Genomic DNA, 13,049 nt, shown 5'->3' on the forward strand with positions numbered 1-13,049 from the left:
TGGACCAAGGATAAATCCATACTAATAAAGCATAAAACCAAACCTGGCAGGGTCAAACGAACATAACGACCAGTCACTTACAATAATTTAAGTAACTACAGTAACCAAACTACTTGTCAAAACAAAATGAAAACTTCTTTAAAGAAAGATAACAAGATTGAGAATCCCTACAATATAACACCCACATACAATCTGGCATACAATCAAAATTATTTAACATGCAAAAATGCAGGAAAATCTGACTCATAATGTACAGAAAAAGCAATCAATAAAAACAGACCCCAAGATGACTCAGATATTTAAATTAGCAGGCACGGTCTTTATTACAAATACCTTCTAGGACTTAGAGGAAAAGATAGGCCTAATGAATGAAAACATGGTGAATCTCAGCAGAAAAACACAAACTATAAAAAAAAAAACCAGGCTGGGCGCAGTGGCTCATGCCTATAATCCCAGCACTTTGGGAGGCCGAGGCGGGTGGATCACAAGGTCAGGAGATCGAGACCATCCTGGCTAACACGGTGAAACTCCAACTCTTCTAAAAAAAAAAACAAAAAACAAAAAAATTAGCTGAGTGGGGTGGCAGGCGCCTGTAGTCCCAGCTACTTGGGAGGCTGAGGCAGGAGAATGGTATGAACCCAGGAGGTGGAGCTTGTAGTGAGCCGAGATCACTCCACTGCACTCCAGCCTGAGCGACAGAGCAAGACTCTGTCTCAAAAAAAGAAAAAAGGAAAAAAAAAAAACCAGCCAGGCACAGCAGCTCACACCTGTAAACCCAGCACTTTGGGAGGCCTAGGAGGGCAGATTGCTTGAGCTCAGGAGTTCAAGACCAGCCTGGGTAACATGATGAAACCCCGTCTCTACAAAAAAAAAAAAAAAAAAAAAAAAAATCAGCTGGACATGGTGGCGCATGCCCATAGTCCCAGTTACTCAGGAGGCTGAGGTGGGAGAACAGCTTGAGCCTGGGAGATGGAGGTTGCAGTGAACTATGATTGCCACTGCATTCCAACCTGAGTGACAGAGTGAGAGCTTATCTCCAAAAAACAAACAAAAAAAGAGGCAAAAACTGAGAGAATATTTATAGTTATATTTTCATTCTAAATATTGTTCCTTTGCTAAATATTTTCTTCATTAGTCTTACCAGAAGTGTGCCTAGATCAATAATATTTTTCAAAGTTAGCTTTTGGTTTTATTGATTACTTCCGTTAATTTGTTTTTATTTTTATTATTCTCTTCTGTGTACTGTGGGATTACTTTGGTTCTCTGGCTTCTTGAGTTACATGCTTAGTTCTCTTGCTCTTGTTCAGTCTTTCCTGTTTTCTAATAAATGCTTTTTTTTTTTTGAGATGGTGTCTCACTCTGTCGCCCAGGGTAGAGTGCAATGGCGCGATCTCGGCTCACTGCAACCTCTGTACCCCAGGTTCAAGCGATTATCCTGCCTCAGCCTCCCGAGTAGCTATAGGCAGCTGCCACCAAGCCTAGCTAATTTTTGTATTTTTAGTAGAGACAGGGTTTCACCATCTTGGCCAGGCTGGTCTTGAACTCCTGACCTTGTGATCCACCCACCTCAGCCTCCCAAAGTGCTGGGATTACAGGCGTGAGCCACTGTGCCCAGCCAAATAAATGCTTTTAAGACTAAAGAAGTGATAGAATTAAAGGAAAAAATAAACAAATATATCATTATAGCTGTTCATCTTCAGCATCACTCTTTCAGTAAAAAAGAGAGATACCGCCAGGCACAGTGGCTCACACCTGTAATCCCAGCACTCTGGAGGCCCAGGAGGGCAGATTGCTTGAGCTCAGGAGTTCAAGACCAGCCTGGGTAACATGGTGAAACCCTGACTCTACAAAAAAAAAAAAAAAAAAACCTCAGCAGAACTATAGATGAAATAAGTAAAAAATAGAAAGTAAGAATATAGAAGATGTTTAAACAAAAGCATGAAACAACTTGATTTATAGAAAACTACATGCAACAACACATACTTTTTTCAAGTACAAATGGAACATTCACTAAGATAGGTTATATGCTGGGCCATAAAATTAGTCTCAGTAAATGTCAGAAGACTGAAATTCTACAGAAGATGTTCTCTGACCACAATGAAATTAAATTAGAAACCAAGATATCTAGAATTCCCAAATATTTGGAAATCAAACAGTTTGATAATAACACATGAAAACTTACGTGATAAACTTATGTGATAGAGCTAACACAGTGTTTAGAAGGAAATACACAGCTTTAAATGCTTATGTTGGACAAGAAAGGTTTGGAATCGATCTAAATTTCTACTTTAAGAAGCTAGAAAAAAAGAACAAATTAAACCCAAAGTAGGCTGGGTGCAGTGGCTCATGCCTATAATCCCAGCACTTTGGGAGGCCAAGGCAGGAAGATCGCTTGAAGCCAGGAGTTTGAGACCATCCTGGGCAACATAGCGAGACTCCATCTCCACGAAAAAAATTTTTTTAAGTAAAAGAAAGAAAATAAAGAGCAGAAATCAATAAAATGGAAAACAATTGAGAAAGTTAACAAATATTTTTTTGAAAAGATTAATAAAATTGGTAAACCCTCAGCAAAACTAACTGAAAAGGTGTGTGAGAGAGAGAAACAGAGAGAAAAAACACAAATTACCAATGTGAGGAATGGAAAAAGCATATCACCACAGACCCTATAGACATTAAAAGGATAACAAGGGAATATTACAAACAAAAACAGGGGAAACTAATCGATGGTGCTAAAACGTAAGACAGTAGTTATCTCTGAGGAGGAGGAAGGCAGGAGTGAAACTGGAAGGGGGCACAAGGCTTTCTGGTATGTACTCATAATTTTCTACTTCTTGAGCAAGATAGTGGAATGTGGAGGTATTCATTCATCAAGCTGTACATTTACAATTTGTGTCCCTTTCTGTATGCATATTATACTTTTTAAAAAAAATATTAAAATATCAGGTCACGCAAGGGAGCTCAATCCTGTAATCTTAACACTTCGGGAGATTGAGACAGGAGTATCACCTGAGCCCAGGAGTTCAAGACCAGCTTAGACACCATAGCAAGACTCTGTCTCTATAAATTTTTTTTTTAATTAGCCAGGTGTGGTAGTGCACACATGTGGTCCCAGCTACTCAAGAGGCTGAGGTGGGAGGAGTGCCTGAGCCCGGGAGGTCAAGGTTATAGCAAGCTTGAACTCCTGGGCTCAGGCAATCACACCACTGCACTCCAGTCTGGGAGACAGAGTGAGACTGTCTCAAAACAAACAAACAAACAAACAAAAAAAAAAAACCACCATACACAAGTTCCACCAACAGATGGACAAAATTTGGTGTAGATATATATACACACACAATGGGATATTATTCAGCCTTAAAAAAGAAGGAAATTCTGATACATGTAACAACAGATGCACCTTTAAAACATGCTAAGTGAGGCCAGGCACGGTGGCTCATGCCTATAATCCCCGCATTTTGGGAGGCCTAGGCAGGCGGATCACCTGAGGTCAGGAGTTCAAGACCAGCCTGACCAATATGGAGAAACCCCATCTCTACTAAAAATACAAAATTAGCTGGGCGTGGTGGCATATGTCTGTAATTCCAGCTACTTGGGAGGGTGAGGCAGGAGAATTGCTTGAACCCGGGAGGCAGAGGTTGCAGTGAGCCGAGATCGCGCCATTGTACTCCACCTTGGGCAACAAGAGCGAAACTCCATCTCAAAAACAAACAAACAAACAAACAAACAAAAAATGCTAAGTGAAATAAGCCAGACGCAAAAGGGCAAATATTGTATTATTATAGTTATATGAAGTCCTAGAATGAGCAAATTCATAGAGAGAAAAAGCATAAAAGTGGTTACCAAGAGGTGGGGAAAGAGGGAAATGGGATATTATTTTTTAATGGGTACAGAGTTTCTACTTAGGATGATGAAAAAGTTCTGAAAATGGATAGTGGTGATGACTGCATCACTGTGAATATACTTAATGCCACTGAATTATACACCTAAACAGGTTAAAATGGTAATTTTTATGTATATTTTACCACAATAAAAAAATAGACACAGAAGGAAGATGACAAAGGGAAAGTTATCATTTGAAAAGCATCGCGATACGATGCACACATTGTGCGGCCACTGTGGCTCTAAGGCCTGTCACCTTCCGAAGTCTACCTGTGGCAAATGTGGCTACCCCGCCAAGCGCAAGAGGAAGTATGACTGGAGTGCCAAGGCTAAAAGACTAAAGGCCACAGGGACTGGCCAAATGAAGCGGCGTGGATTTCCATAAAGGAACAATGCCTAAACCCAAGAGAGCAGCTGTTGCAGCATCCAGTTCATCTCAAGAATTTATTTGCTTTTTTTTTTTTTTTAAGACAGGTTTCCCTCTGTCACCCAGGCTGGAGTGCACTGGCACAATCCCAGGTAGCTGGGATTACAGGTGTGCATCACCAAGCCTGGCTAATTTTTAAGTAGAGATGGGTTTTCACCATGTTGGCCAGGCTGGTCTCAAACTCCTGAGCTCAAGTGATCCGCCCACCTTAGCCTCCTGAAGTGCTGGGATTACAGGCATGAGCCACCAAGCCCAGCCAAGAATTTCAAAGATTAGCCACACAATAAATGTTCTGGTTTTTAAAAATACAAAAATAAATAAATAAAATAAACATATGTAAGTATATTCATTGGGTAAGAAACCCCAGCACTAGATAAAAAGTCCTAGGATACATAAGAAAATAAGTTAGCTATTTGAGAACTTTCTCTCATTCCTTGTAAGTGAATAAAAAGTTTAATTTCTCATTTAGTCCATTTAATATCATTATTATCAAGAATTTTTTTTATGGAGAGCCTATGTATTCAGCATTATGCTGGGGAAATAGAAAATGAGATGAAATCTGCATTCACAAGCTTACAGTTTACTTAAGGAGTTTGAGGCTGCAGTGAACAGTGATCATATCATTGTACTCCAGCCTGGGCGACAAAGCAAGACCTTACTTATCTCTTAAAAATTTTTTTTAAAAGGCCAGGTGTGGTGGCTCATGCCTGTAATCCCAGCACTTTGGGAGGCTGAGGCGGGCGGATCACGAGGTCAGGAGATTGAGACCATACTGGCTAACACCGTGAAACTCGGTCTCTACTAAAAATACAAAAATTAGCTGGGTGTGGTGGCGGGCGCCTGTAGTCCTAGCTACTCGGGAGGCTGAGGCAGGAGAATGGCGTGAACCCAGGAGGCGGAGCTTGCAGTGAGCCGAGATCGCGCCACTGCACTCCAGCCTGGGTGACAGAGTGAGACTCCATCTCAAAAAAAAAATAAAAATAAAAAAGTTAAAAAATAAAAAAACAAACCTACCTACGTTTCAACACTCTCTTCCATGAAACTCACACAAAACAATTAGGAAATACTACTAGGCAGTATATGATTATGTATTCATTTGTGTTGCAGAAGAGTTACAAGGGCAGAAGTTACAGAAAATTTAATGAGGACCAGAGATGTAAAATATGGTTTCAGAAGGGAGGTGGGACTGGAAGAGAGTATTGAAAGGTTAAGTAGGTTTGTTTTTTGTTTGTTTGTTTTTTACTTTTAAGGGATAGGGTCTTGCTTTATCACACAGGCTGGAGTACAATGATATGATCACAGTTTGCTGCAGCCTTGAACTCCTGGACTCAAGTGATCCTTCTGCCTCAGCCTCCCAAGTGGCTAGACAAGCGCATGACATTATTATGCCTAGCTAATTTTTTTATTTTTAGTAGTAATAGGGTGTTGCTATGTTGCCCAGGCTGCTGTCTCAAACTCCTCGTCTCGGAGGATCGTCCCGCCTTGGGTTCACGAAGTGCTGGGATTACAGGTGTGAGCCACTGCACCTGGCCAACAGGTAGGATCTGAACACACAGGGGAGTGACATCAGGGGCACAACCACCAAAAAGGCAGGGACGAACACAGCAAGGAGTCAGGGAACTGCAGAGGCACAGGGCAGAGAAGGCCTTTGGGAGACCTCCTCTTACTGAAGCCCATCTTCAGTAGCCATTTTAATCTTTTTACCCCCTTGTCACAGAAAATATGCCTGACACATTCCTATGGGTTTAATTCCCAGCTAAATCATGTTAACACATCCCTCTCCTTCCCACTCAAAAAATGCATCTATTTGCAACACACTTTACAACACATCAGTGTGTTCATACTTGGAGATCTGAAGCACAAGCACGGTTATGTCCTTAACTGATACAAAATGATTTCACATTTTTTCCCACTTCTATTTTCTTTGACAACATGCTTCGTTTAAATGAAGTAAAACTCTTTTGGTCAAATCATCTTTGATCATCTTTCTTTACTTACCCCACAACTGAAACTTCTGTTTTCTTCTATATTACTAATTTCTTAAAATGGGTAGTAAGGTTTCATGAAAAATAAGAAGCCCATACAAAACATATTAGACTATTGGAAACAACTGAGTGCCTATAAAAAATGTACACACATGGCCAGGCACAGTGGCTCACATGTGTGATCCCATTGCTTTGGGAGGCCAAGGCAGGAGGATCACTGGAGCCCAGGAGTTCAAGGCCACAGTGAGCTACGACTGTGCCACTACACTCCAGCCTGGGTGACAAAACAAGACCCCCTCTCTAAAATAAAACAAAGTACACACCTCCAATTTTGCATTTTCACAGTCCATGTACCACAATCCAATCCCTAGCATTAAGTAGATGGATATAATCTTTCCAAATAACCTTTTTTTTTTTTTTTTTTTTGGAGATGGAGTCTCGCTCTGTTGCCCAGGCTGGAGTGCAGTGGTGTGATCTTGGCTCACTGCAACCTCCACCTCCCAGGTTCAAGCGATTCTCCTGCCTCAGCCTCCGGAGTAGCTGGGATTACAGGCACATGCCACCACGCCCTGCTGATTTTTGTATTTTTAGTAGAGATGGGGTTTCACCATGTTGGTCAGACTGGTCTCAAACTCCTGACTTCAGGTGATCCGCCCGCCTCAGCCTCCCAAAGTGCTGGGATTACAGGCATGAGCCACCACGCCCAGCCTGTCCAAATAACCTCTTTGAGAATCTGATAGCCAGGCACGGTGGCTCACGCCTGAAATCCCAGCACTTTGAGAGGTCAAGCTAGGTAGATCACGAGGTCACGAGATCAAAACCATCCTGGCTAACAGGGTGAAACCCCGTCTCTACTAAAAATACAAAAAATTAGGCTGAGGCAGGAAGGAGAATCGCTTGAACTCGGGAGTTGGAGGTTGCAGTGAGCTGAGATTGTGCCACTGCACTCCAGTATGGGCAACAGAGCAAGACTGTCTCAAAAAAAAAAAAAAAAAAAGAACCTGACAAATTTAACTTTAATGCCTATAGGATCCAATAATTGCACTTCCTCCCACCTTCTAATGTATACAGATACTTAGTATAATTTTTGTTTGTTTGTTTGAGACAGGGTCTCACTCTGTCACCCAGACTGGAGTGCAATGGCATCATCACAGCTCACTGCAGCCTTGGCTTCCCAGGCTCAGGTGATTCTCCCACTTTAGCCTCTTGAGTAGCTGGGATTACAGGCGTGTACCACCATGCCCAGCTAATTTTTTGTACTGTCAGTAGAGATGGGGTTTCGCCATGTTGCCCAGGCTGGTCTTGAATTCCTGGGCTCAAGTGATCCATCTGCATTGGCCTCCCAAAGTGCTGGGATTACAGACATGAGCCACCACACCTGGCCTTAGTATAATTTTAAGAGTAATGAGAATTACAGTGTTTGTTTTTTTGAGACAGAGTCTTGCTCTGTCACCCAGGCTGGAGTACGGTGGCATGATCTTGGCTCACTGCAACCTCCGCTTCCCAGGTTCACGTGATCCCTCTGCCTCAGCCTCCCATGTAGGTGGGACTATAGGTGCGTGCCACCATGCCGACTAAGTTTTGTATTTTTAGTAGAGACGAGGTTTCACCATGTTGGCCAGGGTGGTCTCGAACTCCTGACCTCAAGTGATCTGCCCGTCTTGGCCTCCTAAAGTGCTGGGATTATAGGCATGAGCCACAGTGCCCAGCCTACAGTGTTGATTTATCAAGTTTCTATTATTTTAAATAAAGTTTTGAGAACCATAGTTTTAACTGATAGTAAATAATTTTTTTTTTGAGACAGGGTCTTGCTCTGTTGCCCAGGCTGGAGTGCAGTGGCGCAATCACAGCTTACCACTGCAGCCTCGACCTCCATTTCAATAAAAGGCAACTCTATTCTTCCAGTTATTCAGTTCAAAAACCTGAGAGTCACACTTGGCCCCTCTCACACCCCCATACCCCACATCTAATCGAGAGCAAATCTTGTCGGTTCTACCCTCCACCCAGTGCCACCACTTTGGTCCAAGCATCATCACTCTTACCTGGCTCCGTGCAATCAACGCCCCCGTGGAATCCCTGCTCCCTTGTTCTCCTTCAGATCTTAGCAGCCGGAGAGATTCTATTTAATACTAAAACATACATCAGATAGTATAGCCCCCTTGGAAAATTCTCCAAGGCCTTCCCACATCATATGAATCAAAGTCAAAATCCTTGAAATGGCCAATGAGGCCACCCTCTCCTTCAGCTATTCTCTTCCCACCCTCCATTTTACCTCCTGCATCTCTCCTTTTGCTCTCTGCTCCAGTGCAGTGGCCTCTAGGCTGCTCCTTGAAACTAGCAAGCTCTGCCTCAGGTCTCTGCATCCTGGTTCCCTCGGCCTGAAATGCTTTCACATATTTCAACAGTGCCCTGCTGCTCATCTTCTTCCTTCAGGTGTTTAATCAAATGCCGCCCTCTCAGTCAGGCCTCTCTAGCCACCCTAACTAAAATTACACCTCCTACCCCATTCCCTGTCCCCTTCTCTACGTTATTCTTCTCCTCAGCACATATCACTAACGTATCTGTATTTTATTTACTTAGCTTATTTATGATGTGTCTCCTCCCACTAGAATGTAAGTTCTAGGAGGGCAGGGATTGTTTTGTTTACAAATATATCATTGGTGACTAGAACACTACCTGTCATAGTCTGTGCTCAATAAAATGTTTGTTGAAGAAAGAAGGAAACACTAAGGAAAAAGTTGACTACTAAATGCTTTCAATTGTTTTACCAACTCTCCCAAAAGTGAATTTTCTTAGTCAAGCCACTGAAATTTGAAAGGAACATATGATGCATGAAATATTTAATAACGTGGTTTCCTTTTTTCCCTTGTAAATACGACTAGCCCTTTGACCCTGAATGATTCTGGCAAAAAGTTGCCATCTGCCCACTCTTTCAGATTCACCATCAACAACAACAACCAATGCTATTCTTGGCTTCCAGATCCATGTCTGATTCAACACCGTACATTTCTGAATTCAAGTTTTTCAATCTAACCTACATGGATATTAACCAACTCTAGAAAGATCAGCCTATGAAAGATCACAAACAATCTGTAACACAAAATAACATGGTATTCCCTTAGAAAAAGAATACCCAGGGTCCAAAGAAATTGGTTTGTCTTCAGACACAACTTAAGCACATTCTTTCATAAAAAGGGATCTGAAAAAAGTGACAGGTTGGGCTGTCATCAATTCAGTTTTTATTTTTATTTATTTATTTATTTTGAGATGGAGTCTCACTCCGTCGCCCAGGCTGGGAGTGCAGTGGCGCGCGATCTCAGCTCATTGCAACCTCCACCTCCTGGGTTTAAGCAATTCTGTCTCAGCCTCCCGAGTAGCTGGGACTAAAGGCACCTGCCACCATGCCCAGCTAATTTTTGTATTTTTAGTAGAGACGGGGTTTCACCTTGTTGGTCAAGCTGGTCTCAAACTCCTGACCTCAGGTGATCCACATGCATCAGCCTCCCAAAGTGCTGGGATTACAGGCATGAGCCACCGTGCCTGGCCTCAGTTTTTAAATCTTCCTATTTTTCATATTACAAGATAACCCAAGTGTGTTGTAAAAAGACGCTTGGAACATCACACAAACCAAAAAGAGAAAGTTTTGTCCTATTCCACCTAAAGCTCAAGTCCCCAGAGATAAAAACTTCAGTCTAAAATCCTTCCATACTTTTTTTTCCTGGACATACACAAATAAACAGATATTTTTGTTTTACAAAAATGGGGCCATACCATAAATAATGATTTTCAAATTGCTTTTTTTCTACTCACCACAACACAGACACCATTCAGTGTTAGTACGTCAGCAACAGACATCCCTATGTGCCTTCTTGATAGACTTTCCATAGCAACGGTTCTCAAACTTTGTTTTGAGATGGGGTCTTGCTCTGTTACCCAGCCTGGAGTGCAGTGGTGTGATCATGGCTCACTACAACATTGGCCTCCCAAGCTCAAGTGACCCTCCCACCTCAGCCACTCAGGTAGCTGGGAACACAGGTGTGATACCACGCCTGGCTAATTTTTTTTGTTCTTGTTGCAGAGACAGGGTCTTCCTATGTTGCCCAGGCTGATCTCGAATTCCTGGGCTCAAGCGAGCCACCTGCCTTCGGCCTCCCAAAGTATGAAATTACAGGCATAAACCACAGTGCCTGGCCTCAAACTTTTTAATCTCAGGCCCTTGTCATACTCTTGAAAAATAACTGAAGGCCCCTAAGAGGCTTAGTTTGTGTAGGTTATCTCATCAATAGTTACCATATTAGAGATGAATACTGAAATTTAAAAAAATAATTATTCATTTAAAAACAAATATTTTTATTACTGGAAAATAACTGTTTTCTCCCCCCAAAACAGACTTTCTAGATAACCATAGATATTGTTCTTTGATGCTACATCAAAACATGGTAAATGGTAGTTTCTGCCGGGCGCGGTGGCTCACACTTGTAATCCCAGCAATTTGGGAGGCCGAGGCGGGCGGATCACGAGGTCAGGAGATCGAGACCACGGTGAAACCCCGTCTCTACTAAAAATACAAAAAAAATTAGCCAGGCGTGGTGGCGGGTGCCTGTAGTCCCAGCTACTCGGAGAGGCTGAGGCAGGAGAATGGCGTGAACCCGGGAGGCGGAGCTTGCAGTGAGCCGAGATCACGCCACTGCACTCCAGCCTGGGCGACAGAGCGAGACTCCGTCTCAAAAAAAAAAAAAAAAAAGGTAGTTTCTTTTTTTTTTTTTTTGAGACGGAGTCTCGCTCTGTCACCCAGGCTGAAGTGCAGTGGTGCGATCTCAGGTCACTGCAACCTCTGCCCCTGGGGCTCAAGATATTCTCCTGCCTCAGCCTCCCGAGTAGCTGAGATTACAGGTGCATGCCACCACGCCCGGCTAATTTTTGTATTTTTAGTAGAGACGGGGTTTCACCACGTTGGCCAGGCCAGTTTCGAACTACTGACCTCAAGTGATCCGCCTGCCTCATCCTCCCAAAGTGCTGGGATTACAGGCGTGTGCTACCACGCCCAGCTAATTTTGTATTTCTAGTAGAGACGGGGTTTCTCCATGTTAGTCAGGCTGGTCCTGAACTCCCGACCTCAGGTGATCTGCCCACTTTGGCCTTCCAAAGTGCTGGGATTACAGGCATGAGCCACTGCGCCCGGCCTAGCCAGGAATTTCTTAAAGGCTGGCTGCCATGTAGAATCTGAAACCCTACCAATGAACTGTATTCTTTTCCCCCCCATAGATAGGGTCTCCCTCTATTGCCCAAATTGGAATGTAGTGTTGTGTTCATGGCTGACTGCAGCCTCGACTCTTTGGCTCCAGTGGGAGCTTGGCTAATTTTTTAAATTTGTGTAGAGGTAAGAGCTCACTAGATTGCACAGCTGGTTTCGAACTCCTGACCTCAGGTGATCCACTTGCCTCGGCCTCCCAAAGTGCTGGGATTACAGGCACGAGCCACAGCACCTGGCCTCCATTTTGCACTTTGAATGGATCTTTAATCTGTGCCTGATTTTATATCATGCATTGATCATTTAGAAAATAATGGTTTGGCTGGGCACGGTGGCTCACACTTGTAATCCCAGCATTTTGGGAGGCTGAGGTGGCCAGATCATTTGAAGTCAGGAGTTCAAGGCCAGCCTGGCTAACATGGTGAAACTCCATCTCTACTAAAAATACAAAAATTGTTCACTTGTGGTGGTGCATGTCTGTAATCCCAGCTACTCAGGAGGCTGAGGCACAAGAATTGCTTAAACCTGGGAGGCGGAGGTTGCAGTGAGCCAAGATCACGCCACTACACTCCAGCCTAGACGACATAGCAAGACTCTGTCTCAAAAACAAACAAAAAAGAAAATATTGATTTACTGATTTATGTAGATCTTCCAAATAATACACTTCATTATATTAAAATATGGCATATGTAAATATTACCACCAATCTCTGTATCACAGAGGCAGACAAAAATTTTCCATTAGCCAGGTGTGGTGGTGCGCACCTGTAATCCCAGCTACTTGGGAGGCTGAGGCAGGAGAATCGCTTGAACCCGGGAGGCAGAGGTTGTAGTGAGCCGAGATTGCACCATCGCACTCCAGCCTGGGCGACAAGAGCGAAACTCTATCCCAAAGAGGAAAAAAAAAATTCTCCAAAATCCTAATTTTCACTGGAAAGCTGAAATTTCATCATTGGCAACAAATGCTACCTGTTGTTTTCTTTGAAAGATTCCTTCATACACTTTTTATTTTTATTTTTATTTTTTGAGACGGAGTCTCGCTCTTTCACCCAGGCTGGAGTGCAGTGGCGCAATCTCGGCTCACTGCAGGCTCCGCCCCCCGGGGTTCACGCTATTCTCCTGCCTCAGCCTCCCTTGTAGCTGGGACTACAGGCGCCTGCCACCTCGCCTGGCTAATTTTTTCTATTTTTAGTAAAGACACGGTTTCACCATGTTAGCCAGGATGGTCTCGATCTCCTGACCTCGTGATCCGCCCGCCTCGGCCTCCCAAAGTGCTGGGATTACAGGCGTGAGCCACTGCGCCCGGCCTTCATACACTTTTTAGTTTGAATAACCACAGTTTGTCATAGTTTCAAGTAAAAATGGTAGTCCATGAAAAAAGTGGCTGGTTCAGTTTGCAACCCAATCACCAAAGTGCTTTTCCTGGATATAATCATTACACTTTACTGTACAGAAGTGCTTGATGCATACCCCCCTTTTTAACCCAAGAATATTAAGAAGACATACAC

General features: G+C 43.2%; 1 protein-coding gene and 1 pseudogene across 4 annotated transcripts in view; one reads left to right on the plus strand and one right to left on the minus strand.

The window, feature by feature from the left end:
* The window catches only part of ABL1 (ABL proto-oncogene 1, non-receptor tyrosine kinase), a 176,090-nt gene that overhangs the window by 159,124 nt on the left and 3,917 nt on the right, over positions 1 to 13,049 (minus strand). The window lies entirely within an intron of this gene.
* Positions 3,938 to 4,456, plus strand: LOC129478239 (large ribosomal subunit protein eL37-like; annotated as a pseudogene).

Source organism: Symphalangus syndactylus, chromosome 3 (assembly GCF_028878055.3).
Source record: "Symphalangus syndactylus isolate Jambi chromosome 3, NHGRI_mSymSyn1-v2.1_pri, whole genome shotgun sequence".
Lineage (NCBI taxonomy): Eukaryota > Metazoa > Chordata > Mammalia > Primates > Hylobatidae > Symphalangus > Symphalangus syndactylus.